General features: G+C 40.5%; 1 protein-coding gene across 14 annotated transcripts in view; it reads right to left on the bottom strand.

Annotated features, from left to right (window-relative positions):
- MECOM (MDS1 and EVI1 complex locus) overlaps positions 1–27,716 on the bottom strand; it is a 468,901-nt gene that overhangs the window by 168,745 nt on the left and 272,440 nt on the right. The gene's annotated exons all lie outside the window — the stretch shown is intronic.

The raw sequence follows: 27,716 nt of genomic DNA, 5'->3' as shown, positions 1-27,716 counted from the left end.
CTGGGACCTTCAGGATGTTTTTATTTGCAGACCGTAGGTTCCTCTGTGGGACATACCAGGAGAGGCGGTCCCGTAGATACGAGGGTCCTAGGCCGTATAGAGATGAGATCAGATCACCTTCCGAGCTTCAGTTGCTGCCTTTAGAATTTTACTTCTGGATAGTCTAGGACTGCATTGTCTGCCTGTAGCTCCTTTGACTTGTGTCTGTCCTGGATCATTTTATTCACCTCTGGTCGCTCAGACTGACAACCATACCCTTGTGAACTCCAAAATTGCTTTCCAAAGAGGATTAGTCAAACTCATGGAGGGCTGGACTATAAATGGCTATCTGGTATGATGGCTAAACAGAACCTCAACATTCAGAGGGAATACAAGTTGCTGAGAAGCTACAGCAGGAGAAGGCTCTTGCTTTCTTGAAATATTAGTGGAACTTTCTAGAAGCATCTGGATTGCTGCCATGGAAAGCTGGATGCTGAACTTGATCAATGCATTTTACTTGATACAACACGACTCTTCTTATGAGAGCTGTTCATATGAGCTCCAAACTGCAAAATATGCTAAACACATATAGTTGTGCAAAAAATAAATTTAAAAAATCAACACATGTACACACTAGTGAATCTTAGAATTTTAGAGTTGGAGTGAGCCCAAGGGTCATCTAGTCCAACCCCCTGCAAGGCACCATGCTTGTGTGAACTAGATCAGGACTGCAGTCTATTTACCTGGTGTGACTGATATTATCTGCACTGAACAAAACACAGACTGATCCAGTCTCTCTTCAGAGCTGCACATGCAAGGAGGCTTCCCAGACCAATAGGACCCTTTCCCAGCTGGCCCCTCTTGTGGGCCAGAACTGTGTGCACCTGTGAAGGTAATGCCCATGAAAGGTTAGATTTAAACTATTATATTGTACTTTTTGGTTTTTCACTTATGCACTTTTTGGGTTACTTAGCTTGGAAATGAATGGTGAAATATAAATGTGACAAAACAAAACTAAAAGGCTGTCTTATTTTATGCAGCAAAGTAACTGGATTTCCAGGCAGCCTGGATTTTGGCCAGTTATCCCTATTCCTGAAAAAAGTTTGCTCATGCCCTCACATATTTTTTTGCAAACTGCCCTGGGAGGTGGTATAAAATACTTATGATAAACAAACAAACAGCAATAAGTTGCAGTCACTTGAAGGTGCTTTAATTCTGTATTGGAACCAGTGCCTCCTAAGACAAAATCCTCACCAGAGAAACCCCTTTTCATTTGGCTGCTTCTTATAGGAATGAAATTACTTTAAGTGAGAATGTTCTTATAATTCTAAACCTGAAAACAACAAACCAGTAGATGGCAGTTTAAACCTGGGTCAGTCAAAACAGCACTTTCCTTTAGACATTCAAATGTGTCATTTTAGTCAGCAGAGTTCTTGTCAGAAAAATGTGTTGTTTCTAACAAAACAAAAAAATGCATATAATAATATCAAAGGAATGCTGTGTTTTTGTTTTTGTTTTACAAAAGTGATCACAATGATACTTGTAAGGAGATTGGCTCCTGTATGTATGCATGCATGCAGAAAACAAAACAGATCACATTTTTATTGAGTCCACACATGTAAAAGATGCTGTGAGGGAGAATATCAAGCCTCTAGAGCAGTGTTTTGCAAAGGTTGAGACTCACTAGTGGGCATTGGCTCTTAGTGCCACAGTCGGCCCAGTGCCTCCTCACCTGCCTGCCCTGCCCCTTAGTCATTCCATAGCCTTTGGTTGGGCCAGAATTAGCACCAGCAAGGTGGCCCAGAGACAGAGAAGTTCAGGGAGAAGGCAGGAAGCAAGGTCTCCCTCCTCTGGAGGTCTGGGCCAGCTCTGAGTTTCCCAGCTCACCCATGCTGACTTTGCTGGCTTAACTGCCTCATCCAGCTCAACAGGATAAAGGTAGAGTTGCCATATTTCAAAATTGAAAATCTGGACAGAAAAGTTGCTTGTTTGTTTCGCCCAAAGTTGTTGGACTTTTTAAAAAAGTTACTGAGCCGACACTGCCGACATGAGTTGCCATACATCCGGACAGTTTCAATGGCTGATTGTCAGCTGTGTCCAGGAAATTCCAAACGTATGGCAACCCTAATAAAGCCAAGCCCAGTGGATCGTAAGCAAGAGTAAGCCCTGAAAAGGAGGCATTCTGAGGGTGGGGTGGGGGTGGGACAGGAGGGAGAGGGACCCCACACTATTCGGCTCACTAACATGTCATGCCAACCTGGTATATATTAAGTTGGCTGAAAGGGTGGTATAACTCAAACTCTATTTTACAGGTCTGTTTTCCTTCTGCTAGATTTAGGCTGGCTCAGCCAGCAATACCCTTGCTCTTGATTGGAGTTTGGATCCGGTGTATTTTACACTAGCTTAATTGAAGTTAGCCTGACTTACGCTGGTTTCACATACAGTGGTGCCCCGCAAGAGGAATGCCTCGCAAGACGGAAAACTCGCTAGATGAAAGAGTTTTCCGTTTTGGAGGTGCTTCGCAAAACGAATCTCCTATGGGCTTGCTTCGCAAGACGAAAATGTCTTGTGAGTTCCTGCGGGTTTTTTTTCCTCCCCCCCCCTTTCTAAGCCGCTAAGCCGCTTATCAGCTGATCCGATAAACCGATAAGCCGCTAAAAGCCGCTAAAAGCCGCTAAAAGCCGCTAATAGCGCTAATCCGCTAATCCGTCAATGGGCTTGCTTCGCAAGACGAAAAAACTGCTAGAGAATCACAGAACGGATTCTTTTCGTCTTGCGAGGCACCACTGTACTTCCTAACATGTGAAAATGTAAATAAATAAATAAATAAATCTGATCTTGTCTTCTAGTCCAGCGTTCTTGTTACTGGACTGACAAGAGTCCTGAGTGTCCCTTCCAAATCTACAATTCTATGACTGTATGATTCTATTACATTTTATTTTAGTAACAGTCAACACAATTAAGTAACTTTAACAGGCCTGTACGTTTTCTCCCGAACAGAGGTGATCTCACACCATTTATGTATTTCAGGAGGTTAGAATCCTTCAGAAAGTTCCAAAATGAGGTGTAGCCACCAAGCATATCATCCTGCATGTCCTCATTGTGGGAGTGTTTGCCCCTTGGCACATCTATAACTCCTTGTATATGTACCAGCAGGAGGACAGACAAACCTGAGCATGCAGCACAAATCAGAGACACATGACCCAATAATACCGGTAAGAACAGGCCCTATGTGATCCAGTTTAATCCAGTGCTGATTCCACTGTCAACAAAAGGATATATTTAGTTTCCAATCTACACTATCAGATAATCACTTGCCAAGATGAAATCAAAGTCACCTGTGCATTCTGAGCGCACAAACCTTTGATATGCCTAACACTTTCATTACGCTGAAAAAGCTGCTACTTTCTCCATTTATAAAGAATTTATAAAGACAAACAATCTTACTATCTCTATCTGTTTTAATATTTAACTAATCTAAACACTTGGGGAAAACCTTATCTGAAAAGCTCCCTTTCTGAGCGCATTAACTTTGTCTTCCTTGGACTTTTAAGATATCTCTCCTGACTAATACACCTGAAAAGACTGTTTGGAGTCCCTTCGTAAAGTGGCAGTGCAAAGAGCTGAAGGACATTCTTTAGTGGTTATTTGCTATTAGCTGTCCAATGATACTATCTTCTTGTACTTTCCTTAATGAGAAAATAAATAGAATTTGTGCTATATGCAGCTGTGCCTTTCTTCCACTAAAGAATTCACAATGCAGGGGGAGGGGGGGAGAATATATTATCAGGGAGCAAAGCTGGTTTCAAGTAAATGGATTCCTCCCACAAAGTTTTCTTCGAAAAGATTAAAGCACACTGATAGAGCTTACCTAACTCAACAGATTTATGAATAATCAAAGGCACTTGAGGGGAAAAGGCACGGACAATTTCAGAACATTACCTACGAAGCAAATATCAATAGCGGACATACATCCTCTCTAGCTACTAAGCGGCCATGTTTTCTATCACATTATTCAATGTAGTTTACTGATTAATCGGTATTTTAAAAACATTTATTAGAATTCTTAATCGATCCAGGTTAATTCTTTTAAAATAATCCAATTGGCTGCCTTAGTTTTTAGTTTAAACAATTACTGAAGACTCTACTTATTATAATCACTGAATGGATTAGTTATATAAATCATTAAATACCCTGTTGTGCCTAGAATGCATGCACTGAACTAAATACGTCTCCAGGCAAATTGCTATATAAACTTCATAAAGAAAACAAAGCAACCCACATATGACGCAACCACCAGCTTCTGAATTAAAACCAAGGTACAAAAGTATGTGAGAAACACATGGAAAAGGCGGGCACTTTCCTATTTTTAATTCAAAATCCTCCACTACCCTAGTCAACATCCAAGGAAAACAGCTTTTTTGTCAGTGCTTATTTTCCCTTATAAAAACCTGTGAATACATTGTATATGTTACCTACAGCCAGTCATTAGAAGCACGCCAGTTTTAAAGCCCACACTAAGAGACCCTTACGGAGAAAGGGCAAGGCCAAAAGCTTCAAGGGCCTTATGGTTATTTTCCAACAACTTGCTATGCTTTTAAATTCCTTGCATGCAAATGTTAAATGAATTTGAAAAACTTAACCCCAACACCACTTCAAATTGCTGATCTGCATATCTTTTATGCTAAAACAGAACAGAACGAAGACAGGCACATGCTCCAGTTGACCTGGATTCAACTTCCAAGCTATTTCTCAGCCAGCCTGTGATCCTTTTGATCAGAACAGTTCAATCCCACTCACCTCAGATTGCAAGCCCACCAGTAGACTTGTGCGTGTTCAAAGGTGATAGTGCTGGGGCCAAAGTGTTGGTGCTGACATTTAAAGCCCTAAACAGTCTCAGCCCAGTATACCCGAAGGAGCGTCTCCAGCTCCATCACTCAGCTGATGGACACTGAAGTATTACTCCAAGGGTTTTCTAGCAGTTCCCTCACTGTGAGAAGTGAAGTTACAGGGAACCCAGCAGATGGCCTTCTCAGCAGTGGCAGCCTCCCTGTGGAACGTCCTCCCCATCAGATGCCAAAGAGATAAAGAACTACACAACTTTTAGAAAACATCTGAAGGCAGCCCTGTATCAGGGAGTTTTTAATGTTTGACATTTAACTGTGTTTTGTGTGTACTGTAAACTGCCCAGAATTGCTGGGGAAACCAAGCCGAATGGGCACGATATAAATAATGAAATTATTATTAATTATTATTATTATTATTATTATTATTATTATTATTATTATTATTATTATATATACACACAATCATGTTGCTACACTTATTTATTAAAAGAATAAAAATGACTGAATTCTGCAAAAAAATAAGAGATAATTTAATAGTAGTGTCAGCCAACAGTCAATAGTCAAACCAGTTACGCCAAGCCATGTTTTAGTCCTATGTCAGAAGGTGGTCAAAGATTGAATCAGACAGGGGAGCAGGACCTGAGGAGGGCATCCAAAACTGACATGCAACAGCCATGAATGCACATCTTTGTGAAACCTCAGACACAAGACAGCTGATATTGAAGGCAGGTATGAAAGGGAAGAGTGGATATAACATTCCTATGTGATTTAGTTTGCAGTAATGAACATTTTGCCAGTGGGTATGATCCATATGATACTCATCCTCACCAGATATTTTTAGGAGTGAAAACTATGTTTTTAATGTTGCAATTGAGGGGAAGGAGACTTGCAAGACTGAGTGCTCTTTGGACAGCAAATTACAATTATTGCTCCTTTATCTTCCTCAATATGAACTCCAACCCTATTAAACAGCTTTATTCTATTGTGTCATGCCACTTGAGAACAAGGTAGAAGCATGAACTATTATTAGTGTGCAACACATCTGGAAGCCCATGTGCATTAAAGCTAATTCAATCAGGATATGCAAATGCCGCTATAGTAAATCATTTCTTAATTGCAACATGCAATTATACAATGAGACAAGCCTCTCTGTTTTCTCAAATAAGCAACTTATGGGTTGAGTTGACGGAAGCCTTTTAGTTTATTTGGCCGCATCCAGCCCACCAACTCATGAATGAATGATGTTTTATTTTGAACCAAGTTGGTGTTCAACTACAGCACCACCAGGCTGGAGGGCAGAATGGAAGATCAACCAGGTGTGAAAGGGACTGGAGAGGCAAACAGCACTCAAGCCACTGTATCCCTGCTTCCGACCCACACATCCTTGCTATACATCCTTCTGCTTGATATTAAACTCCCCCAAATACAGTGAGCTAGTGTGCATGGCATACTAAGCTGAACCTTGGCTTAGTGAAACCATGAGAACGTACAAGCTCCCAAAATAGAACTCACAGCTCCCTGATTCTTGTTGCTGCAGCACTGCAAGCCTTGGCTTACAGTGTTGTACAAACCAGGATTTGTGATTAATCTCCCCCCTCACTAACCATGAGCTGTAGCAAACAACTAACCTTGGCTACAGCTCACAGTCAATGAGCTTAACCACTAAGTCCCGGTTTGGAAAATACACTAAGCCAAACCTTGGCTTAGGGCAGCAACTGTGAGCATCTCTGGGGGTGCATGCAACTTTGCACAATCTCACAAAATCAAGGTTGTCATGCCAACCAGGCCATTTTTGTCAGACACACCCAGCAATCATTACCTTTCACAGGCAGTCAATAATTATAAAAAGGAAGTCAGAACCACAGACTCCTAACAGCCACCCCCGATGAAAATTCGTAAGTCCCACCTTATCTCTCACATGGGGTAACATAAGACTCGCCCACCTAGTCTAAGTGCTAGGGGCAGATAATTTTGCTGCATTTCTGCATTGGGTACGATTGGAATATTCAGTGTTTCCAGTTGAGGAGGTTCCCAAATACATCCCTGTGTGAGTCACTGTTCTGGTTTAACTACTTCCACTTGGGAGGCACAGTCAGAATTTACATATTAACATAAGGGGTGGGCTGCTACAGGAGAAGATAGTTTTTATTCATACACACTTACCAAGTATCTTTTTATAAGTATTGAAAGTGAAGCACGCCTCCAGTTTTAATTCAGTTTTAATTCAGTTAAGAAGCTGTGTCTTGGTTTATATATTGTTCTGTGTACATGTAACTGACCCCAGGTACATATTCCAATCTCAACAAAGCATTAATTGCTTAATTTCAACAGAATTCAAACTTGCAAAGAAATACCAGAGTAATATTATTCTCATAATACTGTGAGGCAGATCAGACCAAAAGTTGGTGAAGATCAGAGGCGGAGCTAGCTGCTCTGGCACCCAGAGTGGTGCACATGCTATGTGACCGGGGGTGGGGTGAGCCACCAGTGGGGGCTGGGCAAGTTGTGAGCATCCCAGGGGGGCAGCACGGCGATGTCACCCCCCCTCCCAGGGATGACACCCAGGGCGGACCGGCCCCACCTTCCTCTGCCAGTGGGTGAAGGCCACCCATAGAGAATCGTGCCAGAGGTCTCCCAAACTGAAACACAAGTGTTTATCTACTACCTGTCCCTCATTGGACTCAGTCTGTTCTTGCCTTCTGAGATTCTGAATTGTGGTCTATGCCTGAATCAATATTCCCCCTACCCACTCCAATATAAAACAAGCTATTTCAGAAGTTCAGGATATTTAAGGGCAGCAAACTGACCAAAGTAATGTTCTTTTCTCTTTAAATGCTTTATTATTCCATTAGCCAAAGAAAGCAATAAGAGAGTAAAAAGGTACAGTGTATTACTTTCAGTTATGTCAGTCTTATCTGAGCAGATTGCAATTATCCTTAGCAGCCCGGGAACATTATTGTAATGTGTAGAAAATCAGGATGTTTACTGACTGACAGAACAACTCAAACAATTCCTAACATAGTAAAGTAATTTTACTGTTTCCTTCTGTGGTATTCCTCTAAAGGAGATTGTTCCATATCAAACTCAGTGATAGTCACATGGATATTTTGTAAATGGGATATTTTGTGTTCCCAGCACACAATGTGATTCCTACCATGTAATTTGTGCCTTGTAGCCCAGCTCAACAGACATTCAACTGCCTGGCTATCATGGGTTCAGCAAGGCTTAAAAACCAGATTTTCTGAAGTACTGCTATAGTTTTCCTTTATGTAGGAACAAATGGAGGTACTATGCATTTTTTATAATCCCCACGACTGGGTGAGCTCCCGTTGCTCAGTCCCTGCTCCTGCCAACCTAACAGTTCGAAAGCATGTCAAAGTGCAAGTAGATAAATAGGTACCACTCCGGCGGGAAGGTAAACGGCGTTTCCGTGCGCTGCTCTGCTTCGCCAGAAGCAGCTTAGTCATGCTGACCACATGACCCAGAAGCTATCTGCGGACAAACATCGGCTCCTCGGCCTATAGAGCGAGATTGGCGCTGCAACTCCAGAGTCGTCCACGACTGGACCTGCTCATGCTGGGAGGTGTCCATTTAAAATGCTATAACTTTCACTGGCAGCTTGAACTCAGCTCATGATAGTGTGGAGGTTTTAGGGAATAGGCAGTGTTTTCCCCAAAAGCAAACTGAATTTTTCTGGTATACCTCCAAGGCCCCCCATAATCTATAGGGACCCACTCATGCCCTCCCTCTTTGTCTGTTTTGGTACCCAGTGACTCCACACATTAGCTTCAGGCAACAATATTTTCAGTACTCCTAAGAGATCATCTCTCCTATTGTTTCTGTTTTGGTGCCTTCCCATCTTTGCCCTTTAATGCTAGCTACCCACACTAATAATAAGAAATTATTCATTTGGTTACTTTTCATATCCAAACTTCCCAAATATCATTCAAAGTTGCTAGCCGTGCAAACCTAACCATTTACTAGTGATTCAATGAGACTAATTCAATTAGGCTTGCTCCTAGATAAGTAAGGTTAAGTTGATACCTTAATTAAACTTCTTGATCATTAAAATATAGAAGGTTAGGCAGCTATCCTTTTTCAGGCCTGAATTGATTGAAGGGACCTAGTCTGGCTAATGGTCAAACACGACCACAATAATACAGGCCCATTTCTTTTTGATCCCTTCAACATTTGGGCATCTTTGAAATTTACACTCCCTTTTGTGGGAATGAACCCTTTTTGGAGCTGGAAATTATGGCATACTTTCTGTGTATGTTTGGCCAGCATCTGAAAATCTAGCCCAATAAGTATTCCAAAACATTTCTAAACATGACTGAGAAAACCCAATATTATTACAAGGAGGTATTTTGTAAAAGCATTTGCCAAAATAAAATAAAAACAAACTCATCTTATCCTTTCCACTCCACAAAATTAAATTAATTTCACGTGGAAAAGTAAAACAACCTGCCCTTATAAATTTTATCTTGCTATTGACAATCTGTTCATGGAATCATAGATGAGTGGGACTTTTTTTTTATCTGCAATCATATATATCACCCACATCAGTGACATCATCCAATAAACTTAATTGCCTTTAGTTTGCCTTAACTATTGCATGTTGTTGAGTTCTTGTACAGAATGAAGAGTGGGCATCTTTAAAATTTATGCTGCAGTATAACAACTAACAATTTTGTGCTTCGCAATGTGCAAGTCAATAAGTTGTGCCTCCTTCACCTTTTGTGGAAATCCTGTTGAAACTTCTGGAGCAATTTCTGATCAAGCCACGAGATTTCTTGCCATTTTACTTCCCTGCTGCCAAAACTAGTATATATAAATTTTTCAGCCATTCCCGGTGATGGCTGATATGTTCCTACTAATTCTGCCACTTTATTCACAAAGAAACAAGTGACTCATTTATAATCTGCAAATGTAGAGAACAGGCCAGCAAGCCAGGCATTTAGAGAGGCCCCTAGACTATAATATAATTTTGCCTCAGCAATTCTCCCTCCCCACCGAACTTGAATTTCCAAGGGATTGGCTTTTCAGAGAGCTAATGAAGAAATTGCACATATCCCACAGACAGCAACACATCACTCCAAACCTCATACCAACAATGGAGACTCACATTGTGACTCAAATGGACAATAGAGTGATGTGCCTTTTCCCAGAAACCACTTGGAAGAAGCATCACCCCTTTGGATGCACTCAAGTTATTCATGGAAAATACTGGCATACTAAAAGATATTTTTGTTTTAACACTTTAGTCACTTGATTTTTTTATATAGTTCTGCTTCTCCCATTATGCTTTTTCGACACAGAAAGCACATCTGTACAGGAAAAAGCATGAAACCTGTGATGAAGATGTGATAATCACAAACTGGAATAATGCTAAATTTGGTGTGTGTGTTTTAAAAAAGTGTAACAGCACACAGGGAGGAAGTTAACCTTTTTCTCTGCCAATGTCATGATAAAATCACCCCTGTGGTGGCTATTACCTGCAGAAAGTAAGCTCCCAGGGAACAGGCTGTGAGTCCTTCTCAGCAGAGGGCAAGGGGCACTCACCCCTGATGAGCAAGCAAGTGGAACCGTGGATACCTAATAATTTGGTAGCATCCATATTTAGGGAGGCTGACTGACCATTCTCTATGGATAACTTTTGACTTGAAATTGGGGAGTGGATTAAAGGGGGGAAATTGGAAAGCTACTGGGAGGGAGGGAGTAAAAGTTGGTAAAAGGAAGCTTACCATTTTGTGGTAGCGGCTTCTTAACTTTTTTATTCTGCGAACATAGGTAGCAGCAGAGTTCTTAGCAGCTGCTATTGTGTGTGTAAATTATGGCCACCAGTAGGAGTTGTCATTCACCCCCTACCACACAGAATGCCCCTTGAAATGCCAGTGCATCATGATGCTGTATCATTCAGGGTCATCATGGTGGCTCCCAGGAAGTGACCTCTGCAATAACCTTTTGCAGCTACTTGTGTCAGCAGCAAAATAAAAAAGACGAATGAAAGTTAAGGTGTTACCACCGCCACACATTTATTTATTTATTTATTTATTTACTTACTTACTTACTTACTTACTTACTTACTTACTTATTTTCAATTTATAAACCTGTCCTACAGCATAAAGATCCAGGGCAGATTGCAAAAAAAATGCCAACATAAAATCAAATAGGTCAACACAATCATGTTACCCAATTACCATAAAGCTATTTTAACCATAAAGCAAGCTCCTTTGAAACAGTTCAATTTATTATACAGCAGATGAAACATACAACCAGCAGCAGCTCACATAACCTCATCTTATCCAAAAAGCTTGAGTAAAAATATGCATCTTTAACGGGCGCCCAAAATCAAGTAAAGTTGGAGGTAAACACGTCTCCGCAGAGAAATCATTACAGAGGCAGAGCACTACCACAACGAACTATTTTCTTGTACTATTACACCATACACTTGTCCTGGCAGTGGAAACACACGATGAGTCTCCCCTTAAATTTTGGGTTACTTTTTGCACCTTCCCCCCATCACCAAGATCCCCTCTAATTCAACAGTCTAATTATCAGTCCCTTAGCAATAGAAGAATGGAATGTGTCCACTTGCAAAGCAAAGATTCCAGCAGTGGGCAATTAAGTGGTTCTCAATTGCCCCACAGTGACAGCTAGCGGTGCCTACCTGAGAATTACTTCACCAGCCATTGGTGTGCAAACCTACAGTAAAAGAAGTCACACTGTGCAGCATCACAACAATGCATTTCTATAACATCAAATTGCTAGTGTGCCTGTTTCATACAAAATTGTTATGGTGTTGGATAAGATGGGTGTAAGTTTAACCAGGGATTGGTAAATCTATGTTTCAATGCTACATTTTATCTTCTGTGTTTGTCATAATTTCGACACTTACAAACTTAACAAGCTTTTTTGTAGAAAGAACTTTTCAATGCATAAATAAAAGTGTAATAAGGAACACATTTTCTTCAAACCTATTAATGAACTCATTTGCTGCATTAATATATACATATATAAGGAGTTTTACTGAACTTAAGCAACCAGTAGATTTCTTTTTTGCGCCATTCATTTGGCACTCGTTTTGATAGAACTCCAAGCAAAATGTTACGAGAGAGGCTACATTTGCCTTTACTTTCAGCTCTGCCAGGAAATACGGGATATGACCAATTCCCACACACTTTTTAAAACATCATCAGTGAAGAATACTTGGACAGAAGAAATTTTGTCTGGTACCAAATCAGAATATAAACAACAAGACATGCCTTAGAGTTTGGATTATATGTTATGAGATGTGTGAGCAGGAAAGAGAATTCAGCACGACACTTATTTTCTACATCGTTGCACGTCCTGGCTGAAATGCATATATTATTTTTAATATATTCTTCAGAAACACACATTACTTTTTTAAAAAGATATCCAGGTGTAAAAGTGATCCACTGAAACATTTTTACATTGCCTCTGCCAGTGTTTCAGTGGTACAGACAAGCTAAAATTTTGTGTGAGTATTAACTATATAGACATATAGTTCTGTTTCTTTGGAGGAAAATGTTTACCCAACTTTTGTTTGTTTTCATTACAAAATACAATGGTATTTTGTAATGTTTCGCAGTTTATGAATATTTCAAACAAACAAACAAACAAATAGACCCTGTTTCAGGGAAAACTGGTTGTGCTGGATGAGACAAGCAAGTTCTATTAATTTCAATGGTATTTAAGAGTGACTAGAGGACAACTCAAGGGATGCAGGTGGCGCTGTGAGTTAAACCACAGAGCCTAGGACTTGCTGATCAGACGGTCGGCAGTTCAAATCCCCGTGACAGGGTGAGCTCCCATTGCTCGGTCCCTGCTCCTGCCAACCTAGCAGTTCGAAAGCACATCAAAGTACAAGTAGATAAATAGGTACTGCTCCAGCAAACGCTCCAGTAAATGGCATTTCCGTGTGCTGCTCTGGTTCACCAGAAGCGGCTTAGTCATGCTGGCCACATGACCCAGAAGCTGTACGCCAGCTCCCTCGGCCAATAAAGCGAGATGAGCGCCACGACTGGACCTAATGGTCAGGGGTCCCTTTACCTTTACCTAGAGGACAACCTGTCTCCTTCATATATCCTTCATAATGTTGGTAAAAGAATGTGTGACAGAACAGCATAGCATTCAGTGTCCCTCTGCTCATCTGCAAGAAGAGCCAATCAAGTGCAGGAGGAGTGAAGAGACATTTAACATGATGATGTCTCATTGCCAAATATTACTGGGGAGAAGCATGGTGGAACCATGCATGCCTTATAATGGGTCCTAACTTTATCGACACTGGAATCACGAAGACTGCTTATGAGACTTGGATTTTGCAAACAATTAGACATGTAGCTTGACTCCTTGAATAAAAGCTTTTATTTTGTATCTTCAATTCATGTAGAAGCAACTTTCAAAAACTAATTTGGACCACAGCCAAAGTTTGAAAATACCTGTTTCAAGCTGACAGATCACTCTAACTAGTCTCTTGATTGGCAGGAGTGCCAGAACAGTGTCTCAATTAGATTTTATCACCAAGTGTCTGTTAAGACTCATGCACTCACAAATAAATCACCACTTTTCTCAGCAAAATACAAATAAATTGTGGTCAGGAATATTTAGTTTCCTGGATTCATGTATTTCCTCCAAGAAACATGGCACTATGTGTGCATGCATCATTCTCATCTTAGGCAAGTTACATGTGTTTTCGTTCTCAGATATTTGAATGTGAGTAGAAAACGATAGCATCAACATCAGACTTAGTTTAGACATCAGGTTTCCCCAACTCCACACTATGGTTTGAAAATGGAACATGGTTTAGGGCAGTGGTGGCCAAACTAGGCCCTCCAGATGTTTTGGGACTACAATTCCCATCATCCCTGACCACTGGTCCTGTTAGCTAGGGATGATGGGAGTTGTAGTCCCAAAACATCTGGAGGATCGAGTTTGGCCACCACTGGTTTACTACTCCCCTCTCCATTCCATGGTTAACTAAAACGGTAGTTTTCATGTTACATCCCACTCAAAGCTAATCATCGTTAGGGCTAAACATGTATCAGTAACTATGGCTTGGGGTGGGTGTGCAAAATATGGTTTGGGGCAATTTTGGTTAGTGTTCAAATCAGTTTGAACAAAATTGCAAAAGTATGTTAATATTTTATGAAACAGAGGTGGGCAATCAATGCATGAAAAGGGGGTAAAGGAGGGGAGGGAAAAGGGACTGTAGAAGCTTATGTTATGTTCCCAAACTCCAAACCATGGTTTGCAGACTGGAAAACATGTTGTCTGTACTGGCCTGGTTAATGTTTTGGTTTTGTTTCTTTTGTTTGGAGTGTGTGAGACAGACCCCCATTCATTCTTTTGTAAAAACGCTTGACAATACATTAATTTGGATGCATGAATAGTTTCATGTCTTGTCTAGTTTTGGTGTATTGTCTCTGAGTTAATTGTATTCTTCAATCACACTGACAAATAGCTAAAAGCACCAGTATGAAGGACAATGGAAGAAGTTGTTCTGCGCAGGTAGGTATTATTTAGTGATTGGCAATCAAATAGCCCACTTTGAGGTTCAAATCCTTGATACGTGTGGTCTTTGGGATTTCAAACATGACACTACAATTCAATCCAAACTCAGTCACATTAGCACTTCAGAAAGAACCAGTGATTTGGCAAGGAAATAGTAAGTATATGAGGTTGAGAGTACCACAGAAAGGGCAACTTTAATTTACCAAAATAATTGTTCAAGAATAAATTGTTCCAATGAAATATTAATTTTGTTCATGTGTAAACTGAAGACAAAGGTTAGCAACTGGGAGGCCCAAATGAAAATAAGGCCCTACCTGGCCCTTCAATTGCCAATTTTAATATAAAATCTAATTTATTGGTTAAATAAATTAGAGAAATTTGAGAGTATCATACTGGACTTTGAAGAGTGACATGACCTGCTTTAATCAAACTTGTGGCCCTGCAGAAAAGAACTTTCTTATCAGAGATAAAGCATCAAATATAGATTGCTATATGGTTGGTACCAAGTGGAAAACAGTTTCACATCAAGCACATCGTTTGGCTACCATGCTTATCTGTTTCCACATTCCATGTACGTTTTATTCATCAATTATTATTCATTATTATCTTACGAAAAAACAAATGTACCTATGAAATTTGCAGTTCTGTTTCATGGGATCTCAATTATATTGCGCAATTTATAAATAAAAAATTGGTTCTGTGTTTTGTTTTGTTTTGTTTTGTTTTGAAACCATCAGCTCTTCAGCTCTTTGCCCTTCTTTCGTATCACACCAGTTATAATCCCCTGGTTTCCTCAATGCTTAACCTTCAGTCACTGGGAAACCAGATGGTTAGACAATCAGATAAAACCTCCTGCATTGATTACTTTGTCTCTTCCAAAAGCTTTGAACAATACATCTCACAACTTTTGTTTTGTAGGGAATGTGATGGCAATTTCCCAAGCTAGACTCAACAGCAGGAGTCCTATTTCCTGGGTCCAGAAAAGATAGAAAATATCACATTTCTACTTTATTCGACCCTTTCAATATCCTCGCCACGCTTCATTACTTTTACAAGTCACCATTCCACTCTAGCAACAAAGATTACAGGGAATCTAACAGGTAAAGGCCTCGAGCGAACATAAAAATGGAGTAGGCCCCAACAGAAGGCACAAGGACTACATGTCTTATCTACTTCATATCTTGGCATTTCTAACCACAAGGCCTACCCTACTGACAGGCCCTGCCGTCCTGAGGCAATGAATCTGTAATAAGATATACAACAAATAATAGGCTTTCCCCCCTTTTGCTGAAAAAATATATACTGAGGTAATTAAATTGTTAACATGATGGATGGTCTCATTTCATATTTGAATTCAAAGTGACTTTCTAGATCATAACAACACGGGAATGACTTCATACTAAAAATGCAATGTCATACCTCATAATGAAACTGAAAAAGGAGCCTGCGGACAGCACATTTAAAAATCAAGTATTTTTTCTTTGGTTTTAAACAAATATTTGTAGAGCGTGCTCACCCTTATATCATATACTTATTTTGCCCATGTAAGAAGTAGAATAAGCTTCTGCACAGCAGCCTTAGTTATTGATAATAATGGGAGACACTGCCAAAGTTTGTAGTAAGTGAACACACTGTGTTTCTTGAAGGTAGGAAGTGCACGGGGGGATCAGATCTGACAGAAACAGCTATCTGCTGCAAGAGGAGAGGAGAGCAAAAACAGAGAAGGGAGTACTGTATCCGAATGCATCAGAAATACAGCACCAAATGTCAATTACAGTCGTGGGAGCTAAACCAGCTAATCTGAAGCTAGTGAGTCAAGGCTCGTGTAAATCCCCAAAAGGGGGCATTCTGTGGGCATGGGGGGAAGGTCCAGAGAGGGGGGAACTTAGGCTGGATCCTAAGCCCATTCGGCTCTGTCCCATGACCTGCCAACGCAGTACAGAACACAATTTTAAAGATTTGCTTTTCCTCTGCCAAGCTTAGGCAGAGCAGCAGCTGGTCCAGTGCTGAACAGGGTTTGGATCTGGTGTAACTTTACACCAGCCTAATGGATCCAGGCTTGCTTTATACCAGCTTTTTGTGCTTAGGCTTGCTCCCTAATTCTCCCAGCAGCTACCCTGGTAATAGAACGAGTAATATATTTCCTCCTTAGGGAAAACTAAACATTAAGCTGGCTAACTGAATTGTTAGGAATTGTTGGGATATCTTTCAGGTCACAACGAAAGAAAGAGCAGGTAGAAATCAGATAGCGCAAGGACACAGAAGGTATGGATGAACCATATATGTGTTTGAGGAGGAGGAGCTGAAAAAGACATCCAAAACTCCAAGGGTTTACTATTTTTTACATTCTTCCTCTAAAGGTTCCTTTGGTAGCACATTCTGTCATGGCACTGCCATAGAATACACAAATACACACATATCTAGAAGTCTGCTTGCAGAGGTTGATTTACTTGGCAATTTATACCCTATGGCCAAGAAATATACTAACATAGTATATATAATCTGATTTTTAGTCAAGAACTGGATTTTGCATTTCTCTCATTTTCACAGCTGAAACCAGGAAAGCCTGTGGCGAACTGTCTAGCTAATTTAAGACATATTTTGTTTGCTAGTATATTTCTGCTTTATTAAATGTTACTCAGCACATCTCCAGAGGCCTAGCCTAGGTGCAATTGAGTTTACGATACTGAAAGTGTTAATAAATAAAGCATCCACACATTCTGACCATACTTTATTAAAAAAACCAGCAACAACCATAGAACTGTGCCATTAAAAATTATTGTTAACATCTGTTCATTATTTCCCTGTGTGGCCATACATTAGATAAATGCACTTATTCATAACTACATAGTGGTGGACCATTACATCAACACTGACATCAAACAAGGGGGCCTGGATCAGCCAGTGTGTTTGGCATAGCCATGGCTGCTTTTCTGCAATGGAGGAAGCTTACAAATGACAAGTAATTCAGAACGGCACATTACATTTCTTAGGTCTTTACTAAGGGTTTCGTTAAATGAATAAAGTAATGTATACCTACCAACAAGCCCCTGGATTTAGGAAAATATCATAATGGAGATCCACTTAACAAACCTGTAATTAGATTGTCATTGTCATTAACTTCATTTCTCACTAACAGGGTACCTTCTAGTGGAAGCAACCAATGCTGTTAAGCAGGTTATTTATTTTATGTCCTAATTAATCAGTACTGACACTGAGCCACATCCTTCCTCCTTCCTCATTATTTAAATTACCCATTTATATGGATGAACCTCTTTGCTTTGTGCATTTCATTACCACATTAACAGGCTCTCTGAACAAGAATCACCGCTAGCACTTCAACATGTGCTTCCGACAAACGATATATTTGTGCTTTCTCAAGCCTTGCCACTAAAACGTGATACACTGACCTTCAGAATGAGGGACAACCCAATGGCACTGAATTCAACAGGAGAGACCATCTGGGACTCGGCAAAGTCATTGGGAAAAGAGTGAACTTTGCAAACTTCAAAACAACTTTTGGATGTCTCTTAAAGCAAAGAATATTTGAAGAACCTGGATACAATTGACAGGACAAATAAAACTCTGCAGTAAGCAAAAATATGAGAAATATAGCCAAAAATCACCACATCTTTCACAAAAGGTCATAAAAACCAACAGCCGCAGCCAATGGTTTTGGAGAACCTGATGCTTTAGAGCTGCTGATCTAAATCAGATGTGGATCTGATTAATGGCTGTATCAGAGACCATGTTTGCTGTGTTCAGACATTCACCTAACACAATTTAGAAAAATGGGGGCTTGAAAGGTACCCTTGCACTTCTGCCTCACACATTCAGTCCCCAACCACCCAACTGGATGTGAGTAGAACCCTCTGTATAACTGAGGTCCCTGATGACATAGCAGGAGGGTTCTAATCACATTTAATTTTATACAAGTTAAAGTCCCCTGCACACCTTTCACACTCAACACTGGAAGGACAGGGCTAAGGTCCTTTACAGCCACCACTCACACTACTCTCAATCTCTCTTGCTTACCCACACGACTAGTCCTCCTTATTACATGCATTAGTGCTTTTTTATAAAAAAGATTGAAAATTCTGCAAAAGTCATATTCAGAACAAAGCATTCGCACTGAGCGAATGTATAACAAATAATGAATTTCCTTAACCTTTTATTTGCATCACTATTTTTGAGTGAAGGGTATGAGGTACCAAATATGCTTATTCTTGTAGAAATCAAATTGGGTGGAGGGGACTCAGAATATGAGCAGTTTTGGTCTTAGTAATGCTGCCTTTAAGCCAAATTTGTTTGGTTAAAAGTCCTACTGAAATAATTCTCAAAGTTTTAGCATGCAGTATCTGTAAATACAATGAGAGCCATAAGGGTCAGAAAGCAAAACACTGGAGCCCATTTATGAGACCTGCCCCACGCCAATTCTGTTGAATTCAGTGGCAAATATTGGTAACTGTGTTCTGCCATTAATAAGTATGAAAATATCCAATGAAATGCACATTAATTATCATTACTGGTTTGTTAATGAATAACAAGCTATGATCCTCTGCTTCATCTGAGGCATTATTTCTTCCCATGTGATCTAAAGTGTTGATACTGCTAATGTAAAAGGAACACAGAACAGTAGTCATTTATCCTGCAAAATACCTGATGCTTTATCCCACCTCATTCTATCAATCATTAAACCAGTAATGTCCTTTCTGTTATTGCTTTGACATTCATTAACACTCATGTCACAGGAAATCTTTGCAATTAAAAACCTTATTGACTATCTACTGCAGTTTCTCCTTGGCATGTAAGAGCCAGACAATAAATAAAATACAGAAAACAGTAGCATTAAGGTACATAATAAGGCTTTCCTCATGGCAAAATCTGGTGGACATGTGCTGAGCAAGTCCTCCTGAAGTGTTGTTGCCCAGCTCCCATTTAATTACACTGAGGTGTGCACATGAGAGGTTCCTGTGGATTATGCCCTTTGTCTCTCCCATAACGTAATGTGGATGTCAGATTTTACTGAAACATTTAAACAAATTAAGCGAATATTGATAAAATGCTCTTTATCAGTCCTAAATAGCTGAAGGCAATTTTGATAAATACTTAAGTCCGAAGTCCAAACTTTGGAAAGTGAACTTAAAAGAGTACAGAGAAGTTGCTTATTTCTGGGTTTATACCACACTTGTTCTCTGATTCTAGTACTCAGTCATCTGAATTGCAGTAATTGACTTGCTAGTAGATAAAATGAACACTGCAAAGGATTTGGCCAAAAAGTATTCTAACCCTTTCCAATATACTGGTTCTGCTGAGTTCCAAATACCATCAGAAGGCACCTCTGTCGCTCCCATGGGCGGCATTCACCTAGCAGAAGCCCTGTACAATAAGGTTCATTTGTACGATACAGCATTCTTCCCTCTCCACCCTGCCTCCATGTCACCTGAAATTGGTTCTTTGGGTGGTCAGGGAAACACCCAGAACAGTGCTTGGGGGAAGGAGGGGGGAGGGTTGCTCTGCCTCGCAAGCTAGAATGCTTCCCCAGACAGAACATCCGCCACAACACAATGCTGAATAGTGCTTCAGTTGCGTCCTTTTCTTCCCCCAGATTATGCTTGCTTGCATTTACAATACCATTCTCCTGTAGGTAATACCAGCAAACTGAAAGAAAACTGGCACCCACCCCGTGGAACACCTTCCCATCAGATGTCAAACAGATAGACAACTACACAACTTTCCAAAGACATCTGAAGGAAGCCTTGTATTGGGAAGTACTTAAAGTTTGACGTTTTGCTGTTTTTATTACATTGTAAGCTGCCCAGAGTGGTTGGGGCAACCCAGTCAGATGGATGGGGAATAGGGAATCATAGAAGAAGAAGAAGAAGAAGAAGAAGAAGAAGAAGAAGAAGAAGAAGAAGAAGAAGAAGAAGAAGAAGAAGAAGAAGAAGAATTCCTATTACATTCCTAGAGGCAGGCAGCTTCCCTAGGTCAGTGTTCAGGCATTAGATGAAACACAAATGGGCAAAAGAAACAACTTGTTTTAAACATGAAAGGGCTTGTCTGGAGGTGCAAGAGGATAAAAATGCATAAAACTGTGTAAAAACGGATAAGAATGGACAAGTCTGCTAATATTGAAGGAAGTCCAAAGAAAGTGACAAAGAACAGGAAGCGAGTGCAGACAATAATATATCAATACAAGGAATATATGAGACTGATGACCAATCTATACAAACAGACAGTACTTTCTTTCTTTCTTCATGCAGGTGTGTGACTTGCAGATAAAAGTTCCTGTGAACTAGCTATGATACTTAAATGACAGTTGCCATCATTACTGTAATTGTGACATCTTGACAAAGGACAGCTGCGGCTATCACTGTTACCATGTAAGCATCCGTTCACTAAAGTTTCTTTATTTGGTATGTTATCATAGTACACAGGGATGTGGAGAGTATAAGCGATACACTTTGTTAGACTAGTTGTTATCAAAAAAGCCCCAGACTTCTGCTAGTAAAAAAAATTAATGAATCACTTCTAAATCTCTAGAAGGAAGACTGCGCTGTCATAAAGGACAATAAAATGATCAACATGGTCCTGCTATAAAAGTGACTAAGGTTGATAAGCTTTTTGCGCTCCTTCTCTATGAACATGAAAAAAGAAAGTGCACAAATAGCATATCAGGTAGTAACTGTTCAGAACATGCTGAAGATTTTGGCCAGGGTTATGTGAATCCTGTAATTCTCCTAAAGCAGAGAGAAAACAAAGAATTTGTTTAAGATCTTAAAACTCAGCTTCCTAAAAATCTGTTTTTCTTCTATGTATCTATCATTTGTCTGTCTGTCTGTCTGTCTGTCTGGCTATCTATCTATCTATCTATCTATCTATCTATCTATCTATCTATCTATCATCTATCTATCTATCTATCTATCTATCTATCTATCTATCTATCTATCTATCTATCTATCTATCTATCATTCTTGGTGTAATCTTGGAAGCAAAATATATGCCTGAATAAGATTTGCGATGTTGAGAAGTGGAGCTCCAGCACCCTGTGTAGATTCTTGCCACTCCACATCTATGATATGCAATATAAATTATACAAAATCAGCACAAAATGCAAATGTCCACATAATGCATAGTTTTTACTGGCCAAACAATCCAGGTTTTCTCTGCACAGAATTTGGATTACTTTGGCACAAAATTTAGGTTTTTATATTTTTGCACAGAGTGCATACTACATGTGGCCAGGTTCCAAAGAAGACAGAGAAAACTGTGTGAGCAACCAAACTTAATGCTTAATTTGTTTTAAAACTGAACAGCAGCAGTAACTGTTCCTGCAAAATCACAAAGTCCTGACCCAATGTTCCACATGGTTCTCTGCCTTAATGCACATTCTTTTGTTAAATCCAGACTACAGTCTGAACTTTAGAACTCAAATAAGGCTAGTGTTGTCATTTTAGGGAGTTTTTTCTGTTTTGATAACAAGTATCTAATGCCCACAATAAGCCATTAGATCGTGAACACTAGTGGGTGGCTTACTCCACACATATATGTAGTTATGTTTATCGGTTGTTTTTGTGTTGAATTTATATGGTACATAAATCATACTCTTCAAATCTGTATACAGTGGTACCTCAGGTTAAGTACTTAATTCGTTCCGGAGGTCTGTTCTTAACCTGAAACTGTTCTTAACCTGAAGCACCGCTTTAGCTAATGAGGCCTCCTGCTGCCGCCGCACCACCGGAGCACGATTTCTGTTCTCAACCTGAAGCAAAGTTCTTAACCTGAAGCACGATTTCTGGGTTAGCGGAGTCTGTAACCTGAAGCGTATGTAACCCGAGGTACCACTGTATACTGCTTTGGAATCTTTTGATGAAGGATAAAATAATTAAGCTCCTTTCCCTCCTTTGTCCAGCTTTCTCTTAAACCGGAACTGTTAGCAGTAAAATAAAAAATGAAAATGAAAACTTATAGGCTTTCTAAAAGGCCACAGTAGTAAATGGCAGATCTAAGAGGGTGATTCACAAAGGTGTTGTACATCAAGAGGACCACACTGGACTCTCATTCTTTTTCACTAGGCCTTAACTTTAACCTTCCCCGTTTTGCTCTGTTCCGCCTCTTTGCTGCTCCCATGTCCTGTGCCTCTTTGTTTCCCTCTGTTCCCAATCTCCCACACTCATTTACTCCTGCAATCTGCTGTCTAACAGAAGGAGGCAGGACAAGGGAGTTTCCCACCTCATGTGTCTCTAACTTAAGAGAGAAGATGAGAATTGTGTTGCATTCACAATGGATGTGGATGTAAGAAAGAAACACCATCTGTGCCAATTGTGTGATTAGAGAAGACCACTCATTTGTGGTAACATTCCTTCACTTCCTCTCTATAAAATGATTGTGCTCATGAATTGAGGTGAAATCAAAACCTTTAATACAGGCAAAACCTGAGATACTACTTGACAGTGCTGTGATTAAAGTCTGAGGGTACACAAAAGAAGTTTACCAGAACATTCCAGCACCCAAGGTTCAGAATCATATTTCTCCTGGATGACGCTGACACATATTAATGGCTCTTTTTATCCAGAGATAACACAATGGCACTTAAGTTTTCTATTGAAATCCCCATTTAGTTGTGAGCATTTCTATTTTTTAAGGAAGTAGTGACTCACGGTAACATAAGCTATCACAGGAAACAATATAGAAATAATATAAGATAACTCAGTGACGCTGAAACACAACCTTCCTCTGTTCTTTGCCACACGCCCTTCCTGTCAGGTGTACAAAATAGGCACAACATATGAATCACCACCTAGATTCTAGTCTTGTCTATCCTGATTTCTAAAGAATCCTTTATCACAGCTAATAAAACTCATGCTGCTTTTAAAACCATCTTTCCCTAGAAAAACTGTCATCTTTTATCAAGATAACTAGACTGGCTCTACTAAGCTACAACATGGCACCTGCCGCTGCCTGCCAAGCCATTTGTCTATATTCAACAGAGTACTACAAGCCTACATTTAGATGGTTTGCAGTTGGGTGCATCTTAGTGTCAAGGCATCAAAACTGATGGCAGCCCTGATCATTTGAACTGGTTGTTTTTCACGTGAGCTGTAGGTTAGTTGGCTGAGCTCACAGCTGCCAGCAGCCAGCAGGTAGCACTGTTGAGCAGCTGGTGAAAATCTGCTGCCCAGTCTTCATTTATGATGATTGCAGGTCACCACCCACATGTCAGCTCCTGCCATGCCTCCATGGAGGCTGCCCACACATGGTGGCTTGAGTGGAATGCCAAAGAATTACAGGTAAAAGAGAGCCGATGGACAGCAGCAAGGAGGAAGAGGAGCACCTGCAGCAGGCAGCACCCAGGTGCATCTGTATGACAAAGGAGGAGCTACTGGGGGCCTCCAACATGGGGCCCATAGAAAGCTAGGTAGCCCTGGTTATGTGATAGCACTTGGCTTCTCTACATGACCATGGGATGCTTCTAGAATGGTTCAGGGAGGTAGGGACTGAAGGCGCTGTACCCTCCACAGTTCTGCTCCTACCTCCAAGACTGTTTCCAGAAAGTAGTTCCAGGAGGCCACCGTTCAACACTATGAGGGCTTTCCTGTCTTTGAGGGCTTTTCCTGTCTATGAGGGCTTTCTTGTCCCCCATGCTATTTGACATATATATGAAACTGCTAGGAGCTGTCCTCAGAGGTTTTGGAGGGAATTGTCCCCAATACATGGATGATACCTTGCCCCAAAGGTGCATGCCTAGGAACTTCATTATCCAGTTTTTTGGGAATGCCAAAGACACTCTTCTTTTATCTAGCCTTTGACATCTGGGATGTTTTTCAGCACCCACTCTATTACTGTGACTTTAATTTGCTGTAACTGTTTTTAATACTGAATTGTAAAGTGTTATAACCTGCCCTGGAACCTGCTGGTAAAGGGTATGTATTAAATTTGCTGCTACTACTACCATTGATGATGATGATACATGGGAAGCAGTTCTAGAAAAAGCAGAAGGGAATGTCAAGCATCTGAAATATATTGTCACTTTAAATATTGAGAACCTAACTTGCTGGATCAGGCCAATGCCCCATCTAGTCTAGCATCCTGTTCTCATAGTGGCCAACCAGATGTCAATGGGAAACCGGTAAGCAGAACATTAACACAAGAGCACTCTCCCCTCCTGTGTGCTGTATGGCCTTGTATCAGGCCTGCACAACTTATAACCCACAAAATGAATGCAGTGAACAACAGTTTTTACAGTGCCAGGCAGGCAGCAAATAGGAGGGGTTTATCAAGCCCCTAGTGGGCTACCATACGTGGCTGGTGGGTTGTGTTCTCCTTGATAGACTACAAATTTCGCATGCTGTTCCAGACATTAAACTGAATCTCCTGTATTGAGCAATGGGAGAATTTATCCTTCCGTCTAGAAACTGATGGCATTGTGCCAGCAAAAAAGGGTTTTGCTTCATACTTCCTTACCACACCTTGCTAGAAGAGGTCATCCTTTCAATCATCAGACAACTGTATAGCAATAAGTACACAGAAGGATTCATGCCTTATCTTTTCAGTGTTCCACCTGATAATTTTTTATGGAGTCTTTGTTCTTGCTTCAAGTCAAGTGTCACAAGATTTCTTTTTTCTTCCTTTTTAAAAATAATGATGCAACACATTCAATTCTGAAGAACTTAAAAAAAAAACCACAATGATGAATAGAACTATGAAGAGACAGGCACAAATCTTCCTGTGTACCCTTTGCTTTCAGATTGCCTGACGACTGAAGATACAATCTCTTCTAACAAGGTGTGGCAAGGAAGTGTTAAGCCAGACACATATCTGCTAGTACAGTGACAACACCTTTCAAACAGAAGATTCTTTCTCTGTTGCTCAGTGGTAGCATGCTCTTTCAAAAAGCTGTGGTCCTAGTCAGACATGAGATGCAACCATGTACATGTTAAACACGTTTGCTCATTCACATATATGGGGTGAGCAGGTTTACTACTGATTCAAAAAGGACTGCACAGAGAACAAGAGTGAACCTCCCCCACCCTTCATTACCTTTCTGTGTTCTATTGCTTTCTGCTGTTTCTCTCTGCCTGACTCATTCCCTGTAGTGGAGCTGGAATGGGGCAGGGAGGGCAGTGAACCACAACGAGGTAAGGTGGCAGAGGGATCTGATTTTACTCCTTTCCATGACAAGCTTCCTTTTGTGTAAAGAACAGCTCTCATCACTGCTTTATGTGTTCACAGGGCTAGAAACCAGAGCCTTTTGCTTATAAGAATCACTTAACAGGCACGATTGTGATACAATTTGGTGATGGGAAAAGCTTATCTGTTAGGCTAAAGTGGGGGCCAATCTAGACTGGCTCATTTCTTAATGGCTTGCTTCCCTTTTCTAGAGTATACTTGCTAACATTCCTAAAATGGTCTACTTAAGACTCAGTAAATATTCTTTGATGTTTATTGAGGTGTTAGGATGACCACTAACATTTATTTTTATGGCATTTAAGTGCATTTTAATCTCAATGAAGCGGGAGAGAGTTTTAGGGACTTTGATTCTTTTCATTTCTTATTTGAAAAAATAAGGGGGGGGGGGCAAAGGCAGCTATCAAGATGCCTAAACACAAGCCACTCATGTAAAACAAGAAATTGTGCTTACCAGATACCTCAGGGTCAAACTGGATGCAGCACATTTGCAGATAGAGTCCACTCCCTTACTACCGCTTCCTTTATCTACAAATGCAGCCAGAAGGGCCGCAGGTGCTGTGGAATACTGGGATGGGCAAAGAGAGAGGAAGAGAGCCTTCTTAATCTTTCACTTCTGTCAAACTTCCTGCTAAAGATTACCCCCTGGTACCCCTATTGATGAGATGGTGGAATATACAGATATAAGAAAATAGTGGGCAGGGTGGCTTTTAGTGCGGAAACTACCAGAAATAAAAGGATTAAGGAGACTCACCTCACCTGTTGCAATGACCTACTAAGGTAATTTGAAAAACAATAAAACACTGGAGGAAATACATGTGAATGAACATCCTATGTAGGGTGGCTTCACACATTACTCATAAACACAGATGCAAAGGGCCATGGGGATCTTTGTTTAGTTCTACTCCTGAGGTCACATGGCTCCAGCCTCATGTGTTGAGGAATAAATTTTGAAGCTATCCCTGTGAAGTGGGAGACCTTTTCTATCTTGTATGCTCAGCAGGACTCTAGTAAACGAGTCTTCCAGGGTTCAAAATCACATGGTGAGCCTACATGGGGAAGAAAAAAAAAGGCTTCCTCTTCAGACATTAACCCTACACATGTGAGGGGCCAGGAGGAGTCATATGACCTTGAAGATAGGTTGTATGTGCTGCCACTCAGCACTGGTACTTCATGCAAGTAACACATGAAGAGGTCTGACACCTATTTCACAATTGTCAATGCAGAAGACATCTGTAGATGCCCCCATGCAGAAACTGCTTTTAATCTCTGACTGTGTAATTCAAATATCAGAGTGGTTAGTTCCGAAAGAATTGGATTCACATCCCAGCTCTGTCTGCTTAGACTCATTGGGGACTTTAAGCAGGTTAATTCTGTTCCACCTTAGTGGAACTTAATCTTACTATAAAAGTAAAGGTCACTGATTCTGAAAAATAAATACAGTGGTACCTCTGCTTAAGAACTTAATTCGTTCCGGAGGTCCGTCCTTAACCTGAAGCTGTTCTTAACCTGAGGTACCAGTTTAGCTAATGGGGCCTCCTGCTGCTGCTGCCGCCGCGTTGCCAGCACACGATTTCTGTTCTCATCCTGAGGTAAAGTTCTTAACCCGAGGTACTACTTCCAGGTTAGCAGAGTCTGCAGCCTGAAGTGTTTGTAACCCGAAGCATTTGTAACCCGAGGTACCACTGTAAATGAGAGAATTATTATCAATTATGTTTGCACTTGCAAGGGTTAATAAAAGCAATTAATTGCCTCAAATAGGCATACTGTATATTCATCAGTTGATGGCTGCAACAGGAAGTGATGAGAGAGAGAGATAAAAAGAAAGCACCTCTCTTCCTCCTTGGAGCTCTGATTAGACGGCCTGAGAACTATATGAAAGCTATGATCAGCACAATGACCAGACCCAGATCTGCTTAGTTTCAGCAGCTGGACTGTATCATGTGCCTTCAGACCACTCTCTGGATTTGCATGTGTCAAATAGCTATTACACATCACTACAGGCAGAGCTTTCCTGTCATCTCAAATACAGTGTTTTCCGATGGATATAATTCAGCCATGAGTCACTGAACAGCTACTATACATACATATGTGAATCAATCATCAATCCTGATGACTACTGCATATGGAAAAGTTGCATTTAAAACACATGACATCTAATATGGAAAT

The sequence above is a fragment of the Podarcis bocagei genome (genome assembly GCF_964188305.1).
Source record: "Podarcis bocagei genome assembly, chromosome: 4".
Taxonomy (NCBI): Eukaryota; Metazoa; Chordata; class Lepidosauria; order Squamata; family Lacertidae; genus Podarcis; species Podarcis bocagei.
The sequence above is the reverse complement of the archived record's forward strand: the minus strand, read 5'-3'. Positions and strand labels throughout refer to the sequence as shown.